General features: G+C 37.9%; 24 non-coding genes across 24 annotated transcripts; all 24 read left to right on the top strand.

Moving 5' to 3' along the window:
• Window positions 1-160: 160 nt before the first annotated feature.
• Window positions 161-232, top strand: TRNAC-GCA (transfer RNA cysteine (anticodon GCA)). Its single transcript has one exon. It is a non-coding gene; the product is annotated as a tRNA-Cys (tRNA).
• A 1,009-nt stretch (window positions 233-1,241) lies between these two features.
• Window positions 1,242-1,313, top strand: TRNAC-GCA (transfer RNA cysteine (anticodon GCA)). Its single transcript has one exon. It is a non-coding gene; the product is annotated as a tRNA-Cys (tRNA).
• Window positions 1,314-2,325: 1,012 nt separating this feature from the next.
• TRNAC-GCA (transfer RNA cysteine (anticodon GCA)) lies at window positions 2,326-2,397 on the top strand. Its single transcript has one exon. It is a non-coding gene; the product is annotated as a tRNA-Cys (tRNA).
• A 1,013-nt stretch (window positions 2,398-3,410) lies between these two features.
• Window positions 3,411-3,482, top strand: TRNAC-GCA (transfer RNA cysteine (anticodon GCA)). Its single transcript has one exon. It is a non-coding gene; the product is annotated as a tRNA-Cys (tRNA).
• Window positions 3,483-4,495: 1,013 nt separating this feature from the next.
• Window positions 4,496-4,567, top strand: TRNAC-GCA (transfer RNA cysteine (anticodon GCA)). Its single transcript has one exon. It is a non-coding gene; the product is annotated as a tRNA-Cys (tRNA).
• Window positions 4,568-5,578: 1,011 nt separating this feature from the next.
• On the top strand, window positions 5,579-5,650 carry TRNAC-GCA (transfer RNA cysteine (anticodon GCA)). Its single transcript has one exon. It is a non-coding gene; the product is annotated as a tRNA-Cys (tRNA).
• A 1,012-nt stretch (window positions 5,651-6,662) lies between these two features.
• Window positions 6,663-6,734, top strand: TRNAC-GCA (transfer RNA cysteine (anticodon GCA)). Its single transcript has one exon. It is a non-coding gene; the product is annotated as a tRNA-Cys (tRNA).
• A 2,095-nt stretch (window positions 6,735-8,829) lies between these two features.
• On the top strand, window positions 8,830-8,901 carry TRNAC-GCA (transfer RNA cysteine (anticodon GCA)). The gene has a single exon. It is a non-coding gene; the product is annotated as a tRNA-Cys (tRNA).
• A 1,012-nt stretch (window positions 8,902-9,913) lies between these two features.
• On the top strand, window positions 9,914-9,985 carry TRNAC-GCA (transfer RNA cysteine (anticodon GCA)). Its single transcript has one exon. It is a non-coding gene; the product is annotated as a tRNA-Cys (tRNA).
• A 1,010-nt stretch (window positions 9,986-10,995) lies between these two features.
• On the top strand, window positions 10,996-11,067 carry TRNAC-GCA (transfer RNA cysteine (anticodon GCA)). The gene has a single exon. It is a non-coding gene; the product is annotated as a tRNA-Cys (tRNA).
• A 1,013-nt stretch (window positions 11,068-12,080) lies between these two features.
• On the top strand, window positions 12,081-12,152 carry TRNAC-GCA (transfer RNA cysteine (anticodon GCA)). Its single transcript has one exon. It is a non-coding gene; the product is annotated as a tRNA-Cys (tRNA).
• Window positions 12,153-13,163: 1,011 nt separating this feature from the next.
• Window positions 13,164-13,235, top strand: TRNAW-CCA (transfer RNA tryptophan (anticodon CCA)). Its single transcript has one exon. It is a non-coding gene; the product is annotated as a tRNA-Trp (tRNA).
• Window positions 13,236-14,247: 1,012 nt separating this feature from the next.
• TRNAC-GCA (transfer RNA cysteine (anticodon GCA)) lies at window positions 14,248-14,319 on the top strand. Its single transcript has one exon. It is a non-coding gene; the product is annotated as a tRNA-Cys (tRNA).
• Window positions 14,320-15,329: 1,010 nt separating this feature from the next.
• Window positions 15,330-15,401, top strand: TRNAC-GCA (transfer RNA cysteine (anticodon GCA)). The gene has a single exon. It is a non-coding gene; the product is annotated as a tRNA-Cys (tRNA).
• An 888-nt stretch (window positions 15,402-16,289) lies between these two features.
• On the top strand, window positions 16,290-16,361 carry TRNAC-GCA (transfer RNA cysteine (anticodon GCA)). The gene has a single exon. It is a non-coding gene; the product is annotated as a tRNA-Cys (tRNA).
• A 1,010-nt stretch (window positions 16,362-17,371) lies between these two features.
• Window positions 17,372-17,443, top strand: TRNAC-GCA (transfer RNA cysteine (anticodon GCA)). The gene has a single exon. It is a non-coding gene; the product is annotated as a tRNA-Cys (tRNA).
• Window positions 17,444-18,455: 1,012 nt separating this feature from the next.
• Window positions 18,456-18,527, top strand: TRNAC-GCA (transfer RNA cysteine (anticodon GCA)). The gene has a single exon. It is a non-coding gene; the product is annotated as a tRNA-Cys (tRNA).
• Window positions 18,528-19,539: 1,012 nt separating this feature from the next.
• On the top strand, window positions 19,540-19,611 carry TRNAC-GCA (transfer RNA cysteine (anticodon GCA)). The gene has a single exon. It is a non-coding gene; the product is annotated as a tRNA-Cys (tRNA).
• Window positions 19,612-20,621: 1,010 nt separating this feature from the next.
• TRNAC-GCA (transfer RNA cysteine (anticodon GCA)) lies at window positions 20,622-20,693 on the top strand. Its single transcript has one exon. It is a non-coding gene; the product is annotated as a tRNA-Cys (tRNA).
• Window positions 20,694-21,705: 1,012 nt separating this feature from the next.
• TRNAC-GCA (transfer RNA cysteine (anticodon GCA)) lies at window positions 21,706-21,777 on the top strand. Its single transcript has one exon. It is a non-coding gene; the product is annotated as a tRNA-Cys (tRNA).
• A 1,012-nt stretch (window positions 21,778-22,789) lies between these two features.
• On the top strand, window positions 22,790-22,861 carry TRNAC-GCA (transfer RNA cysteine (anticodon GCA)). The gene has a single exon. It is a non-coding gene; the product is annotated as a tRNA-Cys (tRNA).
• A 1,010-nt stretch (window positions 22,862-23,871) lies between these two features.
• TRNAC-GCA (transfer RNA cysteine (anticodon GCA)) lies at window positions 23,872-23,943 on the top strand. The gene has a single exon. It is a non-coding gene; the product is annotated as a tRNA-Cys (tRNA).
• An 888-nt stretch (window positions 23,944-24,831) lies between these two features.
• On the top strand, window positions 24,832-24,903 carry TRNAC-GCA (transfer RNA cysteine (anticodon GCA)). Its single transcript has one exon. It is a non-coding gene; the product is annotated as a tRNA-Cys (tRNA).
• Window positions 24,904-25,914: 1,011 nt separating this feature from the next.
• Window positions 25,915-25,986, top strand: TRNAC-GCA (transfer RNA cysteine (anticodon GCA)). The gene has a single exon. It is a non-coding gene; the product is annotated as a tRNA-Cys (tRNA).
• Window positions 25,987-26,715: the final 729 nt, after the last annotated feature.

Here is a 26,715-nt window from a genome sequence, read left to right as displayed (position 1 = left end):
ATTTTTTTTAATGATCCATTTTTCCTTTAATAAATAATATTAAGAACTACTTCTACAGTTCCACAGTTTCAAGGTTGTACTTTCCGGCACAACTTAGCATGATCCTCCTACTCTTTCATGATGTACTGATATATTGTCATTCTGATCTTGGTTGACAGCTGGAGATGTAGCTCAGTGGTAGAGCATTTGACTGCAGATCAAGAGGTCCCTGGTTCAAATCTTGGTGTCGCCTCATACTATTTTGAATCTGCTGTTTGTAGTTGGGAATTTTCATGAATCCCATTTGGATCATCTTTGACAGAGTCAGTGTTCCCTTGGATGTTACACTTTAATACCATTACAGTGTTGCTGAATAAAACTTGTGAGTAACTGCATTTTTTACACTGGGCTTGGTATTCCCTATGGGAAATTTCTGAAACATCATTGATCTATTTTGGAATTCGGCTCTACATTTCACAGCTCTAAACAAAGGGAATGGACTATGAAACCAATTGACAAATTTGTTATACTGTTTGGTGCTCTCTTGAATCGCACTAAAGAAATGGCTTAGAATACTGGGCAGCTATGCAATCAATCTATTTCTCATTACACCTGTGTCCTCAGTCTTACATATAGTCCATCTCTTCTCTGTCCATACAAAGTATGTGTTTGTTTGAAGCACTTCATTTTTGTGCAACTTAGGAACTATTTAATTTCTCCTTGAAAGCTCTGCCTACGTGCAAGATGTACAAACCCTCGTTGCAGTTGCAAGAAGGCTGGTCTGAAGAATCAGGCCAGTTGCAAGCACAAAGTGGCTTTTTTGATGTATTAAATCGAAGGTACTTGAAAGGGGTGTTTGGGTGTTCCTTCCAAATACCGAATTGTAGTGGTATGTAGAAATGTTTTTCCATCGTAATTTGGCCAAAAAAAAATCATACTTTACCACCATCTCGGTGATTGTGGTAACCAATCATCAAATGATAATGTGTCATGTAAAAACCTCTTCCCCTTTAAGAATGTTTCAAAACAATCATTGTATGTAGAGGCATTGGTCCTATGTACCACTGCCTATTCAAATAAAATAGCAATGAAACAAAATAATCCGTTTTTAAATGATACAGATTTCCTTTAATAAATAATATTAGCTACTACTTCTCCTGTTCCACAGTTTCAAGCCTGTACTTTCCGGCACAAATTAGCATGATCCTCTCACTCTTTCATGATGTACTGATATTATGTCATTCTGATTTTACTGAAAAGCTGGGGATATAGCTCAGTGGTAGAGCATTTGACTGCAGATCAAGAGGTCCCTGGTTTAAATCCGGGTGTCCCCTCAGACTATTTTGATTCTGTTGTTTGTAGTTGGGACTTTTCATCAATTCCTTTTGGATCATCTTTGACAGAGTCAGTGTTCCCTTGGATTTTGCACTTTAATAGCATTACATAGTTTGCTGCTCAAAACCTGTCAGTAAATGGAGTTTTAACACTCGGCTTGGTATTCCCTTTGGGAAATTTCTGAAAGATCATTGATCTATTTTGGAATTTTGCTCTTCCTTTTACAGCACTAAAGAAAGGGAATGGACTATGAAACAAATTGACAAATTTGTTATACTGTTTGGTGCTCTCTTGAATCGCACTAAAGAAATGGCTTAGAATACTGTGCAGCGATGCAGTCAGTCTATTTCTCATTTCACCTATGTCCTCAGTCTTACATATATTCCACCTTTTCCCTGTGCATTAAAAGTATGTGCTTGTTTGAAGCACTTCATTTTTGTGCAACGTAGGAACTATTTAATTTCTCCTTGAAAGCTCTGCCTACGTGCAAGATGTTCAAACCCTTGTTGCAGTTGCAACAAGGCTGGTCTGAAGAATCAGGCCAGTTGCAAGCACAAAGTGGCTTTTTTTGATGTATTAAATCGAAGGTACTTGAAAGGGGTGTTTGGGTGTTCCTTCCAAATACCGAATTGTAGTGGTATGTAGAAATGTTTTTCCTCCATAATTTGGCCAAAAAACAATCATACTTCACCACCATCTCGGTGATTGTGGTAACCAATCATCAAATGATAATGTGTCACGTAAAAACCTCTTCCCCTTTAAGAATGTTTCAAAACAATCATTGTATGTAGAGGCATTGGTCTTATGTACCACTGCCTATTCAAATAAAATAGCAATGAAACAAATTAATCTGTTTTTTAAATGAGCCAGTTTTACTTTAATAAATAATATTAAGGACTACTTCTCCTGTTCCACAGTTTCAAGCCTGTACTTTCCGGCACAATTTAGCATGATCCTCTCACTCTTTCATGATGTACTGATATTATGTCATTCTGATTTTACTGAAAAGCTGGGGATGTAGCTCAGTGGTAGAGCATTTGACTGCAGATCAAGAGGTCCCTGGTTCAAATCCGTGTGTCCCTTCAGACTATTTTGATTCTGTTGTTTGTAGTTGGGACTTTTCATCAATTCCTTTTGGATCATCTTTGACAGAGTCAGTGTTCTCTTGGATATTGCACTTTAATAGCATTACATAGTTTGCTGCTCAAAACCTGTGAGTAAATGGAGTTTTAACACTCGGCTTGGTATTCCCTTTGGGAAATTTCTGAAAGATCATTGATCTATTTTGGAATTTGGCTCTTCCTTTTACAGCACTAAAGAAAAGGAATGGACTATGAAACAAATTGACAAATTTGTTATACTGTTTGGTGCTCTCTTGAATCGCACTAAAGAAATGGCTTAGAATACTGTGCAGCGATGCAGTCAGTCTATTTCTCATTTCACCTGTGTCCTCAGTCTTACATATATTCCAGCTTTTCCCTGTGCATTAAAAGTATGTGCTTGTTTGAAGCACTTCATTTTTGTGCAACGTAGGAACTATTTAATTTCTCCTTGAAAGCTCTGCCTACGTGCAAGATGTTCAAACCCACGTTGCAGTTGCAAGAAGGCTGGTCTGAAGAATCAGGCCAGTTGCAAGCACAAAGTGGCTTTTTTTGATGTATTAAATCGAAGGTACTTGAAAGGGGTGTTTGGGTGTTCCTTCCAAATACCGAATTGTAGTGGTATGTAGAAATGTTTTTCCTCCGTAATTTGGCCAAAAAACAATCATACTTCACCACCATCTCGGTGATTGTGGTAACCAATCATCAAATGATAATGTGTCACATAAAAACCTCTTTCCCTTTAAGAATGTTTCAAAACAATCATTGTATGTAGAGGCATTGGTCTTATGTACCACTGCCTATTCAAATAAAATAGCAATGAAACAAATTAATCTGTTTTTTTAAATGATCCAGTTTTACTTTAATAAATAATATTAAGGACTACTTCTCCTGTTCCACAGTTTCAAGCCTGTACTTTCCGGCAGAACTTAGCATGATCCTCTCACTCTTTCATGATGTACTGATATTATGTCATTCTGATTTTACTGAAAAGGTGGGGATATAGCTCAGTGGTAGAGCATTTGACTGCAGATCAAGAGGTCCCTGGTTCAAATCCGGGTGTCCCCTCAGACTATTTTGATTCTGTTGTTTGTAGTTGGGACTTTTCATCAATTCCTTTTGGATCATCTTTGACAGAGTCAGTGTTCCCTTGGATATTGCACTTTAATATCATTACAGAGTTTGCTGCTCAAAACCTGTGAGTAAATGCAGTTTTAACACTCGGCTTGGTGTTCCATTTGGGAACTTTCTGAAAGATCATTGAACTATTTTGGAATTTGGCTCTTCCTTTTACAGCACTAAAGAAAGGGAATGGACTATGAAATAAATTGACAAATTTGTTATACTGTTTGGTGCTTTCTTAAATCGCACTAAAGAAATGGCTTAGAATACTGTGCAGCGATGCAGTCAGTCTATTTCTCATTTCACCTGTGTCCTCAGTCTTACATATATTCCACCTTTTCCCTGTGCATCCAAAGTATGTGCTTGTTTGAAGCACTTCATTTTTTGTGCAACGTAGGAACTATTTAATTTCTCCTTAAATGCTCTGCCTACGTGCAAGATGTACGAACCATTGTTGCAGTTGCAAGAAGGCTGGCCTGAAGAATCAGGCCATTTGCAAGCACAAAGTGGCTTTTTCTGATGTTTTAAATCGAAGGTCCGTGAAACGGGTGTTTGGGTGTACCTTCCAAATACCGAATTGTAGTGGTATGTAGAAATGTTTTTCCACCGTAATGTGACCCAAAACAATCATACTTCATCACCATCTGAGTGATTGTGGTAACCAAACATGAAACAATAAGGTATCCCGTAAAAACCTCTTCCCCTTTGAGAATGTTTCAAAACAAACATTTTAAGTGCAGGCATTGGTCCTATGTACCACTGCCTATTCAAATAAAATACCAATCAAACAAATACATATATTTTTTTTATTGATCCATTTTTCCTTTAATAAATAATATTAAGAACTACTTCTACAGTTCCACAGTTTCAAGGTTGTACTTTCCGGCACAACTTAGCATGATCCTCTCACTCTTTCATGATGTACTGATATATTGTCATTCTGATCTTGGCTGACAGCTGGGGATATAGCTCAGTGGTAGAGCATTTGACTGCAGATCAAGAGGTCCCTGGTTCAAATCCGGGTGTCCCCTCATATTATTTTGAATCTGCTGTTTGTAGTTGGGAATTTTCATGAATCCCATTTGGATCATCTTTGACATAGTCAGTGTTCCCTTGGATGTTACACTTTAATAACATTACAGTGTTGCTGATTAAAACTTGTGAGTAACTGCATTTTTTACACTGGGCTTGGTATTCCCTATGGGAAATTTCTGAAACATCATTGATCTATTTTGGAATTCGGCTCTACCTTTCACAGCTCTAAACAAAGGGAATGGACTATGAAACCAATTGACAAATTTGTTATACTGTTTGGTGCTCTCTTGAATCGCACTAAAGAAATGGCTTAGAATACTGGGCAGCTATGCAATCAATCTATTTCTCATTACACCTGTGTCCTCAGTCTTACATATATTCCATCTCTTCTCTGTCCATACAAAGTATGTGTTTGTTTGAAGCACTTCATTTTTGTGCAACTTAGGAACTATTTAATTTCTCCTTGAAAGCTCTGCCTACGTGCAAGATGTACAAACCCTCGTTGCAGTTGCAAGAAGGCTGGTCTGAAGAATCAGGCCAGTTGCAAGCACAAAGTGGCTTTTTTTGATGTATTAAATCGAAGGTACTTGAAAGGGGTGTATGGGTGTTCCTTCCAAATACCGAATTGTAGTGGTATGTAGAAATGTTTTTCCATCGTAATTTGGCCAAAAAACAATCATACTTCACCACCATCTCGGTGATTGTGGTAACCAATCATCAAATGATAATGTGTCACGTAAAAACCTCTTCCCCTTTAAGAATGTTTCAAAACAATCATTGTATGTAGAGGCATTGGTCCTATGTACCACTGCCTATTCAAATAAAATAGCAATGAAACAAATTAATCCGTTTTTTAAATGATACAGATTTCCTTTAATAAATAATATTAGCTACTTCTTCTCCTGTTCCACAGTTTCAAGCCTGTACTTTCCGGCAAAACTTAGCATGATCCTCTCACTCTTTCATGATGTACTGATATTATGTCATTCTGATTTTACTGAAAAGCTGGGGATATAGCTCAGTGGTAGAGCATTTGACTGCAGATCAAGAGGTCCCTGGTTCAAATCCGGGTGTCCCCTCAGACTATTTTGATTCTGTTGTTTGTAGTTGGGACTTTTCATCAATTCCTTTTGGATCATCTTTGACAGAGTCAGTGTTCCCTTGGATTTTGCACTTTAATAGCATTACATAGTTTGCTGCTCAAAACCTGTGAGTAAATGGAGTTTTAACACTCGGCTTGGTATTCCCTTTGGGAAATATCTGAAAGATCATTGATCTATTTTGGAATTTGGCTCTTCCTTTTACAGCACTAAAGAAAGGGAATGGACTATGAAACAAATTGACAAATTTGTTATACTGTTTGGTGCTTTCTTGAATCGCACTAAAGAAATGGCTTAGAATACTGTGCAGCGATGCAGTCAGTCTATTTCTCATTTCACCTGTGTCCTCAGTCTTACATATATTCCAGCTTTTCCCTGTGCATTAAAAGTATGTGCTTGTTTGAAGCACTTCATTTTTGTGCAACGTAGGAACTATTTAATTTCTCCTTGAAAGCTCTGCCTACGTGCAAGATGTTCAAACCCTTGTTGCAGTTGCAAGAAGGCTGGTCTGAAGAATCAGGCCAGTTGCAAGCACAAAGTGCCTTTTTTTGATGTATTAAATCGAAGGTACTTGAAAGGGGTGTTTGGGCGTTCCTTCCAAATACCGAATTGTAGTGGTATGTAGAAATGTTTTTCCTCCGTAATTTGGCCAAAAAACAATCATACTTTACCACCATCTCGGTGATTGTGGTAACCAATCATCAAATGATAATGTGTCACGTAAAAACCTCTTCCCCTTTAAGAATGTTTCAAAACAATCATTGTATGTAGAGGCATTGGTCTTATGTACCACTGCCTATTCAAATAAAATAGCAATGAAACAAATTAATCCGTCTTTTAAATGATCCAGTTTTACTTTAATAAATAATATTAACTACTACTTCTCCTGTTCCACAGTTTCAAGCCTGTACTTTCCGGCACAACTTAGCATGATCCTCTCACTCTTTCATGATGTACTGATATTATGTCATTCTGATTTTACTGAAAAGCTGGGGATATAGCTCAGTGGTAGAGCATTTGACTGCAGATCAAGAGGTCCCTGGTTCAAATCCGGGTGTCCCCTCAGACTATTTTGATTCTGTTGTTTGTAGTTGGGACTTTTCATCAATTCCTTTTGGATCATCTTTGACAGAGTCAGTGTTCCCTTGGATATTGCACTTTAATATCATTACAGAGTTTGCTGCTCAAAACCTGTGAGTAAATGCAGTTTTAACACTATGCTTGGTGTTCCATTTGGGAACTTTCTGAAAGATCATTGATCTATTTTGGAATTTGGCTCTTCCTTTTACAGCACTAAAGAAAGTGAATGGACTATGAAATAAATTGACAAATTTGTTATACTGTTTGGTGCTTTCTTGAATCGCACTAAAGAAATGGCTTAGAATACTGTGCAGCGATGCAGTCAGTCTATTTCTCATTTCACCTGTGTCCTCAGTCTTACATATATTCCACCTTTTCCCTGTGCATCCAAAGTATGTGCTTGTTTGAAGCACTTCATTTTTGTGCAACGTAAGAACTATTTAATTTCTCCTTAAATGCTCTGCCTACGTGCAAGATGTACGAACCATTGTTGCAGTTGCAAGAAGGCTGGCCTGAAGAATCAGGCCGTTTGCAAGCACAAAGTGGCTTTTTCTGATGTTTTAAATCGAAGGTCCGTGAAAGGGGTGTTTGGGTGTACCTTCCAAATACCGAATTGTAGTGGTATGTAGAAATGTTTTTCCACCGTAATGTGGCCCAAAACAATCATACTTCATCACCATCTGAGTGATTGTGGTAACCAAACATGAAACAATAAGGTATCCCGTAAAAACCTCTTCCCCTTTGAGAATGTTTCAAAACAAACATTTTAAGTGCAGGCATTGGTCCTATGTACCACTGCCTATTCAAATAAAATACCAATCAAACAAATACATATATTTTTTTTAATGATCCATTTTTCCTTTAATAAATAATATTAAGAACTACTTCTACAGTTCCACAGTTTCAAGGTTGTACTTTCCGGCACAACTTAGCATGATCCTCCTACTCTTTCATGATGTACTGATATATTGTCATTCTGATCTTGGTTGACAGCTGGAGATGTAGCTCAGTGGTAGAGCATTTGACTGCAGATGAAGAGGTCCCTCGTTCAAATCCTGGTGTCCCCTCATACTATTTTGAATCTGCTGTTTGTAGTTGGGAATTTTCATGAATCCCATTTGGATCATCTTTGACAGAGTCAGTGTTCCCTTGGATGTTACACTTTAATACCATTACAGTGTTGCTGAATAAAACTTGTGAGTAACTGCATTTTTTACACTGGGCTTGGTATTCCCTATGGGAAATTTCTGAAACATCATTGATCTATTTTGGAATTCGGCTCTACATTTCACAGCTCTAAACAAAGGGAATGGACTATGAAACCAATTGACAAATGTGTTATACTGTTTGGTGCTCTCTTGAATCGCACTAAAGAAATGGCTTAGAATACTGGGCAGCTATGCAATCAATCTATTTCTCATTACACCTGTGTCCTCAGTCTTACATATATTCCATCTCTTCTCTGTCCATACAAAGTATGTGTTTGTTTGAAGCACTTCATTTTTGTGCAACTTAGGAACTATTTAATTTCTCCTTGAAAGCTCTGTCTACGTGCAAGATGTACAAACCCTCGTTGCAGTTGCAAGAAGGCTGGTCTGAAGAATCAGGCCAGTTGCAAGCACAAAGTGGCTTTTTTGATGTATTAAATCGAAGGTACTTGAAAGGGGTGTTTGGGTGTTCCTTCCAAATACCGAATTGTAGTGGTATGTAGAAATGTTTTTCCTCCGTAATTTGGCCAAAAAACAATCATACTTCACCACCATCTTGGTGATTGTGGTAACCAATCATCAAATGATAATGTGTCACGTAAAAACCTCTTCCCCTTTAAGAATGTTTCAAAACAATCATTGTATGTAGAGGCATTGGTCTTATGTACCACTGCCTATTCAAATAAAGTAGCAATGAAACAAATGAATCTGTTTTTTTAAATGATCCAGTTTTACTTTAATAAATAATATTAAGGACTACTTCTCCTGTTCCACAGTTTCAAGCCTGTACTTTCCGGCACAACTTAGCATGATCCTCTCACTCTTTCATGATGTACTGATATTATGTCATTCTGATTTTACTGAAAAGCTGGGGATATAGCTCAGTGGTAGAGCATTTGACTGCAGATCAAGAGGTCCCTGGTTCAAATCCGTGTGTCCCCTCAGACTATTTTGATTCTGTTGTTTGTAGTTGGGACTTTTCATCAATTCCTTTTGGATCATCTTTGACAGAGTCAGTGTTCCCTTGGATATTGCACTTTAATATCATTACAGAGTTTGCTGCTCAAAACCTGTGAGTAAATGCAGTTTTAACACTCGGCCTGGTGTTCCATTTGGGAACTTTCTGAAAGATCATTGATCTATTTTGGAATTTGGCTCTTCCTTTTACAGCACTAAAGAAAGTGAATGGACTATGAAATAAATTGACAAATTTGTTATACTGTTTGGTGCTTTCTTGAATCGCACTAAAGAAATGGCTTAGAATACTGTGCAGCGATGCAGTCAGTCTATTTCTCATTTCACCTGTGTCCTCAGTCTTACATATATTCCACCTTTTCCCTGTGCATCCAAAGTATGTGCTTGTTTGAAGCACTTCATTTTTGTGCAACATAGGAACTATTTAATTTCTCCTTAAATGCTCTGCCTACGTGCAAGATGTACGAACCATTGTTGCAGTTGCAAGAAGGCTGGCCTGAAGAATCAGGCCGTTTGCAAGCACAAAGTGGCTTTTTCTGATGTTTTAAATCGAAGGTCCGTGAAAGGGGTGTTTGGGTGTACCTTCCAAATACCGAATTGTAGTGGTATGTAGAAATGTTTTTCCACCGTAATGTGGCCCAAAACAATCATACTTCATCACCATCTGAGTGATTGTGGTAACCAAACATGAAACAATAAGGTATCCCGTAAAAACCTCTTCCCCTTTGAGAATGTTTCAAAACAAACATTTTAAGTGCAGGCATTGGTCCTATGTACCACTGCCTATTCAAATAAAATACCAATCAAACAAATACATATATTTTTTTTAATGATCCATTTTTCCTTTAATAAATAATATTAAGAACTACTTCTACAGTTCCACAGTTTCAAGGTTGTACTTTCCGGCACAACTTAGCATGATCCTCCTACTCTTTCATGATGTACTGATATATTGTCATTCTGATCTTGGTTGACAGCTGGAGATGTAGCTCAGTGGTAGAGCATTTGACTGCAGATCAAGAGGTCCCTGGTTCAAATCCTGGTGTCCCCTCATACTATTTTGAATCTGCTGTTTGTTGTTGGGAATTTTCATGAATCCCGTTTGGATCATCTTTGACAGAGTCAGTGTTCCCTTGGATGTTACACTTTAATACCATTACAGTGTTGCTGAATAAAACTTGTGAGTAACTGCATTTTTTACACTGGGCTTGGTATTCCCTATGGGAAATTTCTGAAACATCATTGATCTATTTTGGAATTCGGCTCTACATTTCACAGCTCTAAACAAAGGGAATGGACTATGAAACCAATTGACAAATTTGTTATACTGTTTGGTGCTCTCTTGAATCGCACTAAAGAAATGGATTAGAATACTGGGCAGCTATGCAATCAATCTATTTCTCATTACACCTGTGTCCTCAGTCTTACATATATTCCATCTCTTCTCTGTCCATACAAAGTATGTGTTTGTTTGAAGCACTTCATTTTTGTGCAACTTAGGAACTATTTAATTTCTCCTTGAAAGCTCTGCCTACGTGCAAGATGTACAAACCCTCGTTGCAGTTGCAAGAAGGCTGGTCTGAAGAATCAGGCCAGTTGCAAGCACAAAGTGGCTTTTTTGATGTATTAAATCGAAGGTACTTGAAAGTGGTGTTTGGGTGTTCCTTCCAAATACCGAATTGTAGTGGTATGTAGAAATGTTTTTCCATCGTAATTTGGCCCAAAAAAAATCATACTTTACCACCATCTCGGTGATTGTGGTAACCAATCATCAAATGATAATGTGTCATGTAAAAACCTCTTCCCCTTTAAGAATGTTTCAAAACAATCATTGTATGTAGAGGCATTGGTCCTATGTACCACTGCCTATTCAAATAAAATAGCAATGAAACAAATGAATCCGTTTTTTAAATGATACAGATTTCCTTTAATAAATAATATTAACTACTACTTCTCCTGTTCCACAGTTTCAAGCCTGTACTTTCCGGCACAACTTAGCATGATCCTCTCACTCTTTCATGATGTACTGATATTATGTCATTCTGATTTTACTGAAAAGCTGGGGATATAGCTCAGTGGTAGAGCATTTGACTGCAGATCAAGAGGTCCCTGTTTCAAATCCGTGTGTCCCCTCAGACTATTTTGATTCTGTTGTTTGTAGTTGGGACTTTTCATCAATTCCTTTTGGATCATCTTTGACAGAGTCAGTGTTCTCTTGGATATTGCACTTTAATAGCATTACATAGTTTGCTGCTCAAAACCTGTGAGTAAATGGAGTTTTAACACTCGGCTTGGTATTCCCTTTGGGAAATTTCTGAAAGATCATTGATCTATTTTGGAATTTGGCTCTTCCTTTTACAGCACTAAAGAAAAGGAATGGACTATGAAACAAATTGACAAATTTGTTATACTGTTTGGTGCTCTCTTGAATCGCACTAAAGAAATGGCTTAGAATACTGTGCAGCGATGCAGTCAGTCTATTTCTCATTTCACCTGTGTCCTCAGTCTTACATATATTCCAGCTTTTCCCTGTGCATTAAAAGTATGTGCTTGTTTGAAGCACTTCATTTTTGTGCAACGTAGGAACTATTTAATTTCTCCTTGAAAGCTCTGCCTACGTGCAAGATGTTCAAACCCTCGTTGCAGTTGCAAGAAGGCTGGTCTGAAGAATCAGGCCAGTTGCAAGCACAAAGTGGCTTTTTTTGATGTATTAAATCGAAGGTACTTGAAAGGGGTGTTTGGGTGTTCCTTCCAAATACCGAATTGTAGTGGTATGTAGATATGTTTTTCCTCCGTAATTTGGCCAAAAAACAATCATACTTCACCACCATCTCGGTGATTGTGGTAACCAATCATCAAATGATAATGTGTCACGTAAAAACCTCTTCCCCTTTAAGAATGTTTCAAAACAATCATTGTATGTAGAGGCATTGGTCTTATGTACCACTGCCTATTCAAATAAAATAGCAATGAAACAAATGAATCTGTTTTTTTAAATGATCCAGTTTTACTTTAATGAATAATATTAAGGACTACTTCTCCTGTTCCACAGTTTCAAGCCTGTACTTTCCGGCACAACTTAGCATGATCCTCTCACTCTTTCATGATGTACTGATATTATGTCATTCTGATTTTACTGAAAAGCTGGGGATATAGCTCAGTGGTAGAGCATTTGACTGCAGATCAAGAGGTCCCTGGTTCAAATCCGGGTGTCCCCTCATACTATTTTGAATCTGCTGTTTGTAGTTGGGAATTTTCATGAATCCCATTTGGATCATCTTTGACATAGTCAGTGTTCCCTTGGATGTTACACTTTAATAACATTACAGTGTTGCTGATTAAAACTTGTGAGTAACTGCATTTTTTACACTGGGCTTGGTATTCCCTATGGGAAATTTCTGAAACATCATTGATCTATTTTGGAATTCGGCTCTACCTTTCACAGCTCTAAACAAAGGGAATGGACTATGAAACCAATTGACAAATTTGTTATACTGTTTGGTGCTCTCTTGAATCGCACTAAAGAAATGGCTTAGAATACTGGGCAGCTATGCAATCAATCTATTTCTCATTACACCTGTGTCCTCAGTCTTACATATATTCCATCTCTTCTCTGTCCATACAAAGTATGTGTTTGTTTGAAGCACTTCATTTTTGTGCAACTTAGGAACTATTAAATTTCTCCTTGAAAGCTCTGCCTACGTGCAAGATGTACAAACCCTCGTTGCAGTTGCAAGAAGGCTGGTCTGAAGAATCAGGCCAGTTGCAAGCACAAAGTGGCTTTTTTTGATGTATTAAATCGAAGGTACTTGAAAGGGGTGTTTGGGTGTTCCTTCCAAATACCGAATTGTAGTGGTATGTAGAAATGTTTTTCCATCGTAATTTGGCCAAAAAACAATCATACTTCACCACCATCTTGGTGATTGTGGTAACCAATCATCAAATGATAATGTGTCACGTAAAAACCTCTTCCCCTTTAAGAATGTTTCAAAACAATCATTGTATGTAGAGGCATTGGTCTTATGTACCACTGCCTATTCAAATAAATTAGCAATGAAACAAATTAATCTGTTTTTTAAATGAGCCAGTTTTACTTTAATAAATAATATTAAGGACTACTTCTCCTGTTCCACAGTTTCAAGCCTGTACTTTCCGGCACAACTTAGCATGATCCTCTCACTCTTTCATGATGTACTGATATTATGTCATTCTGATTTTACTGAAAAGCTGGGGATATAGCTCAGTGGTAGAGCATTTGACTCCAGATCAAGTGGTCCCTGGTTCACATCCGGGTGTCCCCTCAGACTATTTTGATTCTGTTGTTTGTAGTTGGGACTTTTCATCAATTCCTTTTGGATCATCTTTGACAGAGTCAGTGTTCCCTTGGATATTGCACTTTAATATCATTACAGAGTTTGCTGCTCAAAACCTGTGAGTAAATGCAGTTTTAACACTCGGCTTGGTGTTCCCTTTGGGAACTTTCTGAAAGATCATTGATCTATTTTGGAATTTGGCTCTTCCTTTTACAGCACTAAAGAAAGGGAATGGCCTATGAAATAAATTGACAAATTTGTTATACTGTTTGGTGCTTTCTTGAATCGCACTAAAGAAATGGCTTAGAATACTGTGCAGCGATACAGTCAGTCTATTTCTCATTTCACCTGTGTCCTCAGTCTTACATATATTCCACCTTTTCCCTGTGCATCCAAAGTATGTGCTTGTTTGAAGCACTTCATTTTTGTGCAACGTAGGAACTATTTAATTTCTCCTTAAATGCTCTGCCTACGTGCAAGATGTACGAACCATTGTTGCAGTTGCAAGAAGGCTGGCCTCAAGAATCAGGCCATTTGCAAGCACAAAGTGGCCTTTTCTGATGTTTTAAATCGAAGGTCCGTGAAAGGGGTGTTTGGGTGTACCTTCCAAATACCGAATTTTAGTGGTATGTCGAAATGTTTTTCCACCGTAATGTGACCCAAAACAATCATACTTCATCACCATCTGAGTGATTGTGGTAACCAAACATGAAACAATAAGGTATCCCGTAAAAACCTCTTCCCCTTTGAGAATGTTTCAAAACAAACATTTTAAGTGCAGGCATTGGTCCTATGTACCACTGCCTATTCAAATAAAATACCAATCAAACAAATACATATATTTTTTTTAATGATCCATTTTTCCTTTAATAAATAATATTAAGAACTACTTCTACAGTTCTACAGTTTCAAGGTTGTACTTTCTGGCACAACTTAGCATGATCCTCTCACTCTTTCATGATGTACTGATATATTGTCATTCTGATCTTGGCTGACAGCTGGCGATATAGCTCAGTGGTAGAGCATTTGACTGCAGATCAAGAGGTCCCTGGTTCAAATCCGGGTGTCCCCTCATACTATTTTGAATCTGCTGTTTTTAGTTGGGAATTTTCATGAATCCCATTTGGATCATCTTTGACATAGTCAGTGTTCCCTTGGATGTTACACTTTAATAACATTACAGTGTTGCTGATTAAAACTTGTGAGTAACTGCATTTTTTACACTGGGCTTGGTATTCCCTATGGGAAATTTCTGAAACATCATTGATCTATTTTGGAATTCGGCTCTACCTTTCACAGCTCTAAAAAAAGGGAATGGACTATGAAACCAATTGACAAATTTGTTATACTGTTTGGTGCTCTCTTGAATCGCACTAAAGAAATGGCTTAGAATACTGGGCAGCTATGCAATCAATCTATTTCTCATTACACCTGTGTCCTCAGTCTTACATATATTCCATCTCTTCTCTGTCCATACAAAGTATGTGTTTGTTTGAAGCACTTCATTTTTGTGCAACTTAGGAACTATTTAATTTCTCCTTGAAAGCTCTGCCTACGTGCAAGATGTACAAACCCTCGTTGCAGTTGCAAGAAGGCTGGTCTGAAGAATCAGGCCAGTTGCAAGCACAAAGTGGCTTTTTTGATGTATTAAATCGAAGGTACTTGAAAGGGGTGTTTGGGTGTTCCTTCCAAATACCGAATTGTAGTGGTATGTAGAAATGTTTTTCCATCGTAATTTGGCCAAAAAACAATCATACTTCACCACCATCTCGGGGATTGTGGTAACCAATCATCAAATGATAATGTGTCACGTAAAAACCTCTTCCCCTTTAAGAATGTTTCAAAACAATCATTGTATGTAGAGGCATTGGTCCTATGTACCACTGCCTATTCAAATAAAATAGCAATGAAACAAATTAATCTATTTTTTAAATGAGCCAGTTTTACTTTAATAAATAATATTAAGGACTACTTCTCCTGTTCCACAGTTTCAAGCCTGTACTTTCCGGCACAACTTAGCATGATCCTCTCACACTTTCATGATGTACTGATATTATGTCATTCTGATTTTACTGAAAAGCTGGGGATATAGCTCAGTGGTAGAGCATTTGACTGCAGCTCAAGCGGTCCCTGGTTCACATCCGGGTGTCCCCTCAGACTATTTTGATTCTGTTGTTTGTAGTTGGGACTTTTCATCAATTCCTTTTGGATCATCTTTGACAGAGTCAGTGTTCCCTTGGATATTGCACTTTAATGTCATTACAGAGTTTGCTGCTCAAAACCTGTGAGTAAATGCAGTTTTAACACTCGGCTTGGTGTTCCCTTTGGGAACTTTCTGAAAGATCATTGATCATTGATCTATTTTGGAATTTGGCTCTTCCTTTTACAGCACTAAAGAAAGGGAATGGACTATGAAATAAATTGACAAATTTGTTATACTGTTTGGTGCTTTCTTGAATCGCATTAAAGAAATGGCTTAGAATACTGTGCAGCGATGCAGTCAGTCTATTTCTCATTTCACCTGTGTCCTCAGTCTTACATATATTCCACCTTTTCCCTGTGCATCCAAAGTATGTGCTTGTTTGAAGCACTTCATTTTTGTGCAACGTAGGAACTATTTAATTTCTCCTTAAATGCTCTGCCTACGTGCAAGATGTACGAACCATTGTTGCAGTTGCAAGAAGGCTGGCCTGAAGAATCAGGCCATTTGCAAGCACAAAGTAGCTTTTTCTGATGTTTTAAATCGAAGGTCCGTGAAAGGGGTGTTTGGGTGTACCTTCCAAATACCGAATTGTAGTGGTATGTAGAAATGTTTTTCCACCGTAATGTGACCCAAAACAATCATACTTCATCACCATCTGAGTGATTGTGGTAACCAAACATGAAACAATAAGGTATCCCGTAAAAACCTCTTCCCCTTTGAGAATGTTTCAAAACAAACATTTTAAGTGCAGGCATTGGTCCTATGTACCACTGCCTATTCAAATAAAATACCAATCAAACAGTACTGATATATTGTCATTCTGATCTTGGCTGACAGCTGGGGATATAGCTCAGTGGTAGAGCATTTGACTGCAGATCAAGAGGTCCCTGTTTCAAATCCGGGTGTCCCCTCATACTATTTTGAATCTGCTGTTTGTAGTTGGGAATTTTCATGAATCCCATTTGGATCATCTTTGACATAGTCAGTGTTCCCTTGGATGTTACACTTTAATAACATTACAGTGTTGCTGATTAAAACTTGTGAGTAACTGCATTTTTACACTGGGCATGGTATTCCCTATGGGAAATTTCTGAAACATCATTGATCTATTTTGGAATTCGGCTCTACCTTTCACAGCTCTAAACAAAGGGAATGGACTATGAAACCAATTGACAAATTTGTTATACTGTTTGGTGCTCTCTTGAATCGCACTAAAGAAATGGCTTAGAATACTGGGCAGCTATGCAATCAATCTATTTCTCATTACACCTGTGTCCTCAGTCTTACATATATTCCATCTCTTCTCTGTCAATACAAAGTATGTGTTTGTTTGAAGCACTTCATTTTTGTGCAACTTAGGAACTATTTAATTTCTCCTTGAAAGCTCTGCCTACGTGCAAGATGTACAAACCCTCGTTGCAGTTGCAAGAAGGCTGGTCTGAAGAATCAGGCCAGTTGCAAGCACAAAGTGGCTTTTTTTGATGTATTAAATCGAAGGTACTTGAAAGGGGTGTTTGGGTGTTCCTTCCAAATACCGAATTGTAGTGGTATGTAGAAATGTTTTTCCATCGTAATTTGGCCAAAAAACAATCATACTTCACCACCATCTCGGTGATTGTGATAACCAATCATCAAATGATAATGTGTCACGTAAAAACCTCTTCCCCTTTAAGAATGTTTCAAAACAATCATTGTATGTAGAGGCATTGGTCCTATGTACCACTGCCTATTCAAATAAAATAGCAATGAAACAAATTAATCCGTTTTTTAAATGATACAGATTTCCTTTAATAAATAATATTAGCTACTTCTTCTCCTGTTCCACAGTTTCAAGCCTGTACTTTCCGGCACAACTTAGCATGATCCTCTCACTCTTTCATGATGTACTGATATTATGTCATTCTGATTTCACTGAAAAGCTGGGGATATAGCTCAGTGGTAGAGCATTTGACTGCAGATCAAGAGGTCCCTGGTTCAAATCCGGGTGTCCCCTCAGACTATTTTGATTCTGTTGTTTGTAGTTGGGACTTTTCATCAATTCCTTTTGGATCATCTTTGACAGAGTCAGTGTTCCCTTGGATTTTGCACTTTAATAGCATTACATAGTTTGCTGCTCAAAACCTGTGAGTAAATGGAGTTTTAACACTCGGCTTGGTATTCCCTTTGGGAAATATCTGAAAGATCATTGATCTATTTTGGAATTTGGCTCTTCCTTTTACAGCACTAAAGAAAGGGAATGGACTATGAAACAAATTGACAAATTTGTTATACTGTTTGGTGCTCTCTTGAATCGCACTAAAGAAATGGCTTAGAATACTGTGCAGCGATGCAGTCAGTCTATTTCTCATTTCATCTGTGTCCTCAGTCTTACATATATTCCAGCTTTTCCCTGTGCATTAAAAGTATGTGCTTGTTTGAAGCACTTCATTTTTGTGCAACGTAGGAACTATTTAATTTCTCCTTGAAAGCTCTGCCTACGTGCAAGATGTTCAAACCCTCGTTGCAGTTGCAAGAAGGCTGGTCTGAAGAATCAGGCCAGTTGCAAGCACAAAGTGCCTTTTTTTGATGTATTAAATCGAAGGTACTTGAAAGGGGTGTTTGGGTGTTCCTTCCAAATACCGAATTGTAGTGGTATGTAGAAATGTTTTTCCTCCGTAATTTGGCCAAAAAACAATCATATTTTACCACCATCTCGGTGATTGTGGTAACCAATCATCAAATGATAATGTGTCACGTAAAAACCTCTTCCCCTTTAAGAATGTTTCAAAACAATCATTGTATGTAGAGGCATTGGTCTTATGTACCACTGCCTATTCAAATAAAATAGCAATGAAACAAATTAATCCGTCTTTTAAATGATCCAGTTTTACTTTAATAAATAATATTAACTACTACTTCTCCTGTTCCACAGTTTCAAGCCTGTACTTTCCGGCACAACTTAGCATGATCCTCTCACTCTTTCATGATGTACTGATATTATGTCATTCTGATTTTACTGAAAAGCTGGGGGTATAGCTCAGTGGTAGAGCATTTGACTGCAGATCAAGAGGTCCCTGGTTCAAATCCGGGTGTCCCCTCAGACTATTTTGATTCTGTTGTTTGTAGTTGGGACTTTTCATCAATTCCTTTTGGATCATCTTTTACAGAGTCAGTGTTCCCTTGGATATTGCACTTTAATATCATTACAGAGTTTGCTGCTCAAAACCTGTGAGTAAATGCAGTTTTAACACTCGGCTTGGTGTTCCATTTGGGAACTTTCTGAAAGATCATTGATCTATTTTGGAATTTGGCTCTTCCTTTTACAGCACTAAAGAAAGGGAATGGACTATGAAATATATTGACAAATTTGTTATACTGTTTGGTGCTTTCTTGAATCGCACTAAAGAAATGGCTTAGAATACTGTGCAGCGATGCAGTCAGTCTATTTCTCATTTCACCTGTGTCCTCAGTCTTACATATATTCCACCTTTTCCCTGTGCATCCAAAGTATGTGCTTGTTTGAAGCACTTCATTTTTGTGCAACGTAGGAACTATTTAATTTCTCCTTAAATGCTCTGCCTACGTGCAAGATGTACGAACCATTGTTGCAGTTGCAAGAAGGCTGGCCTGAAGAATCAGGCCGTTTGCAAGCACAAAGTGGCTTTTTCTGATGTTTTAAATCGAAGGTCCGTGAAAGGGGTGTTTGGGTGTACCTTCCAAATACCGAATTGTAGTGGTATGTAGAAATGTTTTTCCACCGTAATGTGGCCCAAAACAATCATACTTCATCACCATCTGAGTGATTGTGGTAACCAAACATGAAACAATAAGGTATCCCGTAAAAACCTCTTCCCCTTTGAGAATGTTTCAAAACAAACATTTTAAGTGCAGGCATTGGTCCTATGTACCACTGCCTATTCAAATAAAATACCAATCAAACAAATACATATATTTTTTTTAATGATCCATTTTTCCTTTAATAAATAATATTAAGAACTACTTCTACAGTTCCACAGTTTCAAGGTTGTACTTTCCGGCACAACTTAGCATGATCCTCCTACTCTTTCATGATGTACTGATATATTGTCATTCTGATCTTGGTTGACAGCTGGAGATGTAGCTCAGTGGTAGAGCATTTGACTGCAGATCAAGAGGTCCCTGGTTCAAATCCTGGTGTCCCCTCATACTATTTTGAATCTGCTGTTTGTTGTTGGGAATTTTCATGAATCCCGTTTGGATCATCTTTGACAGAGTCAGTGTTCCCTTGGATGTTACACTTTAATACCATTACAGTGTTGCTGAATAAAACTTGTGAGTAACTGCATTTTTTACACTGGGCTTGGTATTCCCTATGGGAAATTTCTGAAACATCATTGATCTATTTTGGAATTCGGCTCTACATTTCACAGCTCTAAACAAAGGGAATGGACTATGAAACCAATTGACAAATTTGTTATACTGTTTGGTGCTCTCTTGAATCGCACTAAAGAAATGGATTAGAATACTGGGCAGCTATGCAATCAATCTATTTCTCATTACACCTGTGTCCTCAGTCTTACATATATTCCATCTCTTCTCTGTCCATACAAAGTATGTGTTTGTTTGAAGCACTTCATTTTTGTGCAACTTAGGAACTATTTAATTTCTCCTTGAAAGCTCTGCCTACGTGCAAGATGTACAAACCCTCGTTGCAGTTGCAAGAAGGCTGGTCTGAAGAATCAGGCCAGTTGCAAGCACAAAGTGGCTTTTTTGATGTATTAAATCGAAGGTACTTGAAAGTGGTGTTTGGGTGTTCCTTCCAAATACCGAATTGTAGTGGTATGTAGAAATGTTTTTCCATCGTAATTTGGCCCCAAAAAAATCATACTTTACCACCATCTCGGTGATTGTGGTAACCAATCATCAAATGATAATGTGTCATGTAAAAACCTCTTCCCCTTTAAGAATGTTTCAAAACAATCATTGTATGTAGAGGCATTGGTCCTATGTACCACTGCCTATTCAAATAAAATAGCAATGAAACAAATGAATCCGTTTTTTAAATGATACAGATTTCCTTTAATAAATAATATTAACTACTACTTCTCCTGTTCCACAGTTTCAAGCCTGTACTTTCCGGCACAACTTAGCATGATCCTCTCACTCTTTCATGATGTACTGATATTATGTCATTCTGATTTTACTGAAAAGCTGGGGATATAGCTCAGTGGTAGAGCATTTGACTGCAGATCAAGAGGTCCCTGGTTCAAATCCGTGTGTCCCCTCAGACTATATTGATTCTGTTGTTTGTAGTTGGGACTTTTCATCAATTCCTTTTGGATCATCTTTGACAGAGTCAGTGTTCTCTTGGATATTGCACTTTAATAGCATTACATAGTTTGCTGCTCAAAACCTGTGAGTAAATGGAGTTTTAACACTCGGCTTGGTATTCCCTTTGGGAAATTTCTGAAAGATCATTGATCTATTTTGGAATTTGGCTCTTCCTTTTACAGCACTAAAGAAAAGGAATGGACTATGAAACAAATTGACAAATTTGTTATACTGTTTGGTGCTCTCTTGAATCGCACTAAAGAAATGGCTTAGAATACTGTGCAGCGATGCAGTCAGTCTATTTCTCATTTCACCTGTGTCCTCAGTCTTACATATATTCCAGCTTTTCCCTGTGCATTAAAAGTATGTGCTTGTTTGAAGCACTTCATTTTTGTGCAACGTAGGAACTATTTAATTTCTCCTTGAAAGCTCTGCCTACGTGCAAGATGTTCAAACCCTCGTTGCAGTTGCAAGAAGGCTGGTCTGAAGAATCAGGCCAGTTGCAAGCACAAAGTGGCTTTTTTTGATGTATTAAATCGAAGGTACTTGAAAGGGGTGTTTGGGTGTTCCTTCCAAATACCGAATTGTAGGGGTATGTAGATATGTTTTTCCTCCGTAATTTGGCCAAAAAACAATCATACTTCACCACCATCTCGGTGATTGTGGTAACCAATCATCAAATGATAATGTGTCACGTAAAAACCTCTTCCCCTTTAAGAATGTTTCAAAACAATCATTGTATGTAGAGGCATTGGTCTTATGTACCACTGCCTATTCAAATAAATTAGCAATGAAACAAATTAATCTGTTTTTTAAATGAGCCAGTTTTACTTTAATAAATAATATTAAGGACTACTTCTCCTGTTCCACAGTTTCAAGCCTGTACTTTCCGGCACAACTTAGCATGATCCTCTCACTCTTTCATGATGTACTGATATTATGTCATTCTGATTTTACTGAAAAGCTGGGGATATAGCTCAGTGGTAGAGCATTTGACTGCAGATCAAGTGGTCCCTGGTTCACATCCGGGTGTCCCCTCAGACTATTTTGATTCTGTTGTTTGTAGTTGGGACTTTTCATCAATTCCTTTTGGATCATCTTTGACAGAGTCAGTGTTCCCTTGGATATTGCACTTTAATATCATTACAGAGTTTGCTGCTCAAAACCTGTGAGTAAATGCAGTTTTAACACTCGGCTTGGTGTTCCCTTTGGGAACTTTCTGAAAGATCATTGATCTATTTTGGAATTTGGCTCTTCCTTTTACAGCACTAAAGAAAGGGAATGGCCTATGAAATAAATTGACAAATTTGTTATACTGTTTGGTGCTTTCTTGAATCGCACTAAAGAAATGGCTTAGAATACTGTGCAGCGATACAGTCAGTCTATTTCTCATTTCACCTGTGTCCTCAGTCTTACATATATTCCACCTTTTCCCTGTGCATCCAAAGTATGTGCTTGTTTGAAGCACTTCATTTTTGTGCAACGTAGGAACTATTTAATTTCTCCTTAAATGCTCTGCCTACGTGCAAGATGTACGAACCATTGTTGCAGTTGCAAGAAGGCTGGCCTCAAGAATCAGGCCATTTGCAAGCACAAAGTGGCCTTTTCTGATGTTTTAAATCGAAGGTCCGTGAAAGGGGTGTTTGGGTGTACCTTCCAAATACCGAATTGTAGTGGTATGTAGAAATGTTTTTCCACCGTAATGTGACCCAAAACAATCATACTTCATCACCATCTGAGTGATTGTGGTAACCAAACATGAAACAATAAGGTATCCCGTAAAAACCTCTTCCCCTTTGAGAATGTTTCAAAACAAACATTTTAAGTGCAGGCATTGGTCCTATGTACCACTGCCTATTCAAATAAAATACCAATCAAACAAATACATATATTTTTTTTAATGATCCATTTTTCCTTTAATAAATAATATTAAGAACTACTTCTACAGTTCTACAGTTTCAAGGTTGTACTTTCTGGCACAACTTAGCATGATCCTCTCACTCTTTCATGATGTACTGATATATTGTCATTCTGATCTTGGCTCACAGCTGGCGATATAGCTCAGTGGTAGAGCATTTGACTGCAGATCAAGAGGTCCCTGGTTCAAATCCGGGTGTCCCCTCATACTATTTTGAATCTGCTGTTTTTAGTTGGGAATTTTCATGAATCCCATTTGGATCATCTTTGACATAGTCAGTGTTCCCTTGGATGTTACACTTTAATAACATTACAGTGTTGCTGATTAAAACTTGTGAGTAACTGCATTTTTTACACTGGGCTTGGTATTCCCTATGGGAAATTTCTGAAACATCATTGATCTATTTTGGAATTCGGCTCTACCTTTCACAGCTCTAAACAAAGGGAATGGACTATGAAACCAATTGACAAATTTGTTATACTGTTTGGTGCTCTCTTGAATCGCACTAAAGAAATGGCTTAGAATACTGGGCAGCTATGCAATCAATCTATTTCTCATTACACCTGTGTCCTCAGTCTTACATATATTCCATCTCTTCTCTGTCCATACAAAGTATGTGTTTGTTTGAAGCACTTCATTTTTGTGCAACTTAGGAACTATTTAATTTCTCCTTGAAAGCTCTGCCTACGTGCAAGATGTACAAACCCTCGTTGCAGTTGCAAGAAGGCTGGTCTGAAGAATCAGGCCAGTTGCAAGCACAAAGTGGCTTTTTTGATGTATTAAATCGAAGGTACTTGAAAGGGGTGTTTGGGTGTTCCTTCCAAATACCGAATTGTAGTGGTATGTAGAAATGTTTTTCCATTGTAATTTGGCCAAAAAACAATCATACTTCACCACCATCTCGGGGATTGTGGTAACCAATCATCAAATGATAATGTGTCACGTAAAAACCTCTTCCCCTTTAAGAATGTTTCAAAACAATCATTGTATGTAGAGGCATTGGTCCTATGTACCACTGCCTATTCAAATAAAATAGCAATGAAACAAATTAATCTGTTTTTTAAATGAGCCAGTTTTACTTTAATAAATAATATTAAGGACTACTTCTCCTGTTCCACAGTTTCAAGCCTGTACTTTCCGGCACAACTTAGCATGATCCTCTCACACTTTCATGATGTACTGATATTATGTCATTCTGATTTTACTGAAAAGCTGGGGATATAGCTCAGTGGTAGAGCATTTGACTGCAGATCAAGCGGTCCCTGGTTCACATCCGGGTGTCCCCTCAGACTATTTTGATTCTGTTGTTTGTAGTTGGGACTTTTCATCAATTCCTTTTGGATCATCTTTGACAGAGTCAGTGTTCCCTTGGATATTGCACTTTAATATCATTACAGAGTTTGCTGCTCAAAACCTGTGAGTAAATGCAGTTTTAACACTCGGCTTGGTGTTCCCTTTGGGAACTTTCTGAAAGATCATTGATCATTGATCTATTTTGGAATTTGGCTCTTCCTTTTACAGCACTAAAGAAAGGGAATGGACTATGAAATAAATTGACAAATTTGTTATACTGTTTGGTGCTTTCTTGAATCGCATTAAAGAAATGGCTTAGAATACTGTGCAGCGATGCAGTCAGTCTATTTCTCATTTCACCTGTGTCCTCAGTCTTACATATATTCCACCTTTTCCCTGTGCATCCAAAGTATGTGCTTGTTTGAAGCACTTCATTTTTGTGCAACGTAGGAACTATTTAATTTCTCCTTAAATGCTCTGCCTACGTGCAAGATGTACGAACCATTGTTGCAGTTGCAAGAAGGCTGGCCTGAAGAATCAGGCCATTTGCAAGCACAAAGTAGCTTTTTCTGATGTTTTAAATCGAAGGTCCGTGAAAGGGGTGTTTGGGTGTACCTTCCAAATACCGAATTGTAGTGGTATGTAGAAATGTTTTTCCACCGTAATGTGACCCAAAACAATCATACTTCATCACCATCTGAGTGATTGTGGTAACCAAACATGAAACAATAAGGTATCCCGTAAAAACCTCTTCCCCTTTGAGAATGTTTCAAAACAAACATTTTAAGTGCAGGCATTGGTCCTATGTACCACTGCCTATTCAAATAAAATACCAATCAAACAGTACTGATATATTGTCATTCTGATCTTGGCTGACAGCTGGGGATATAGCTCAGTGGTAGAGCATTTGACTGCAGATCAAGAGGTCCCTGTTTCAAATCCGGGTGTCCCCTCATACTATTTTGAATCTGCTGTTTGTAGTTGGGAATTTTCATGAATCCCATTTGGATCATCTTTGACATAGTCAGTGTTCCCTTGGATGTTACACTTTAATAACATTACAGTGTTGCTGATTAAAACTTGTGAGTAACTGCATTTTTTACACTGGGCATGGTATTCCCTATGGGAAATTTCTGAAACATCATTGATCTATTTTGGAATTCGGCTCTACCTTTCACAGCTCTAAACAAAGGGAATGGACTATGAAACCAATTGACAAATTTGTTATACTGTTTGGTGCTCTTTTGAATCGCACTAAAGAAATGGCTTAGAATACTGGGCAGCTATGCAATCAATCTATTTCTCATTACACCTGTGTCCTCAGTCTTACATATATTCCATCTCTTCTCTGTCAATACAAAGTATGTGTTTGTTTGAAGCACTTCATTTTTGTGCAACTTAGGAACTATTTAATTTCTCCTTGAAAGCTCTGCCTACGTGCAAGATGTACAAACCCTCGTTGCAGTTGCAAGAAGGCTGGTCTGAAGAATCAGGCCAGTTGCAAGCACAAAGTGGCTTTTTTTGATGTATTAAATCGAAGGTACTTGAAAGGGGTGTTTGGGTGTTCCTTCCAAATACCGAATTGTAGTGGTATGTAGAAATGTTTTTCCATCGTAATTTGGCCAAAAAACAATCATACTTCACCACCATCTCGGTGATTGTGATAACCAATCATCAAATGATAATGTGTCACGTAAAAACCTCTTCCCCTTTAAGAATGTTTCAAAACAATCATTGTATGTAGAGGCATTGGTCCTATGTACCACTGCCTATTCAAATAAAATAGCAATGAAACAAATTAATCCGTTTTTTAAATGATACAGATTTCCTTTAATAAATAATATTAGCTACTTCTTCTCCTGTTCCACAGTTTCAAGCCTGTACTTTCCGGCACAACTTAGCATGATCCTCTCACTCTTTCATGATGTACTGATATTATGTCATTCTGATTTCACTGAAAAGCTGGGGATATAGCTCAGTGGTAGAGCATTTGACTGCAGATCAAGAGGTCCCTGGTTCAAATCCGGGTGTCCCCTCAGACTATTTTGATTCTGTTGTTTGTAGTTGGGACTTTTCATCAATTCCTTTTGGATCATCTTTGACAGAGTCAGTGTTCCCTTGGATTTTGCACTTTAATAGCATTACATAGTTTGCTGCTCAAAACCTGTGAGTAAATGGAGTTTTAACACTCGGCTTGGTATTCCCTTTGGGAAATATCTGAAAGATCATTGATCTATTTTGGAATTTGGCTCTTCCTTTTACAGCACTAAAGAAAGGGAATGGACTATGAAACAAATTGACAAATTTGTTATACTGTTTGGTGCTCTCTTGAATCGCACTAAAGAAATGGCTTAGAATACTGTGCAGCGATGCAGTCAGTCTATTTCTCATTTCACCTGTGTCCTCAGTCTTACATATATTCCAGCTTTTCCCTGTGCATTAAAAGTATGTGCTTGTTTGAAGCACTTCATTTTTGTGCAACGTAGGAACTATTTAATTCCTCCTTGAAAGCTCTGCCTACGTGCAAGATGTTCAAACCCTCGTTGCAGTTGCAAGAAGGCTGGTCTGAAGAATCAGGCCAGTTGCAAGCACAAAGTGCCTTTTTTTGATGTATTAAATCGAAGGTACTTGAAAGGGGTGTTTGGGTGTTCCTTCCAAATACCGAATTGTAGTGGTATGTAGAAATGTTTTTCCTCCGTAATTTGGCCAAAAACAATCATACTTTACCACCATCTCGGTGATTGTGGTAACCAATCATCAAATGA

This window comes from Lissotriton vulgaris, chromosome 1_1 (assembly GCF_964263255.1).
Source record: "Lissotriton vulgaris chromosome 1_1, aLisVul1.2, whole genome shotgun sequence".
Classification (NCBI taxonomy): domain Eukaryota; kingdom Metazoa; phylum Chordata; class Amphibia; order Caudata; family Salamandridae; genus Lissotriton; species Lissotriton vulgaris.
The sequence above is the reverse complement of the archived record's forward strand: the minus strand, read 5'-3'. Positions and strand labels throughout refer to the sequence as shown.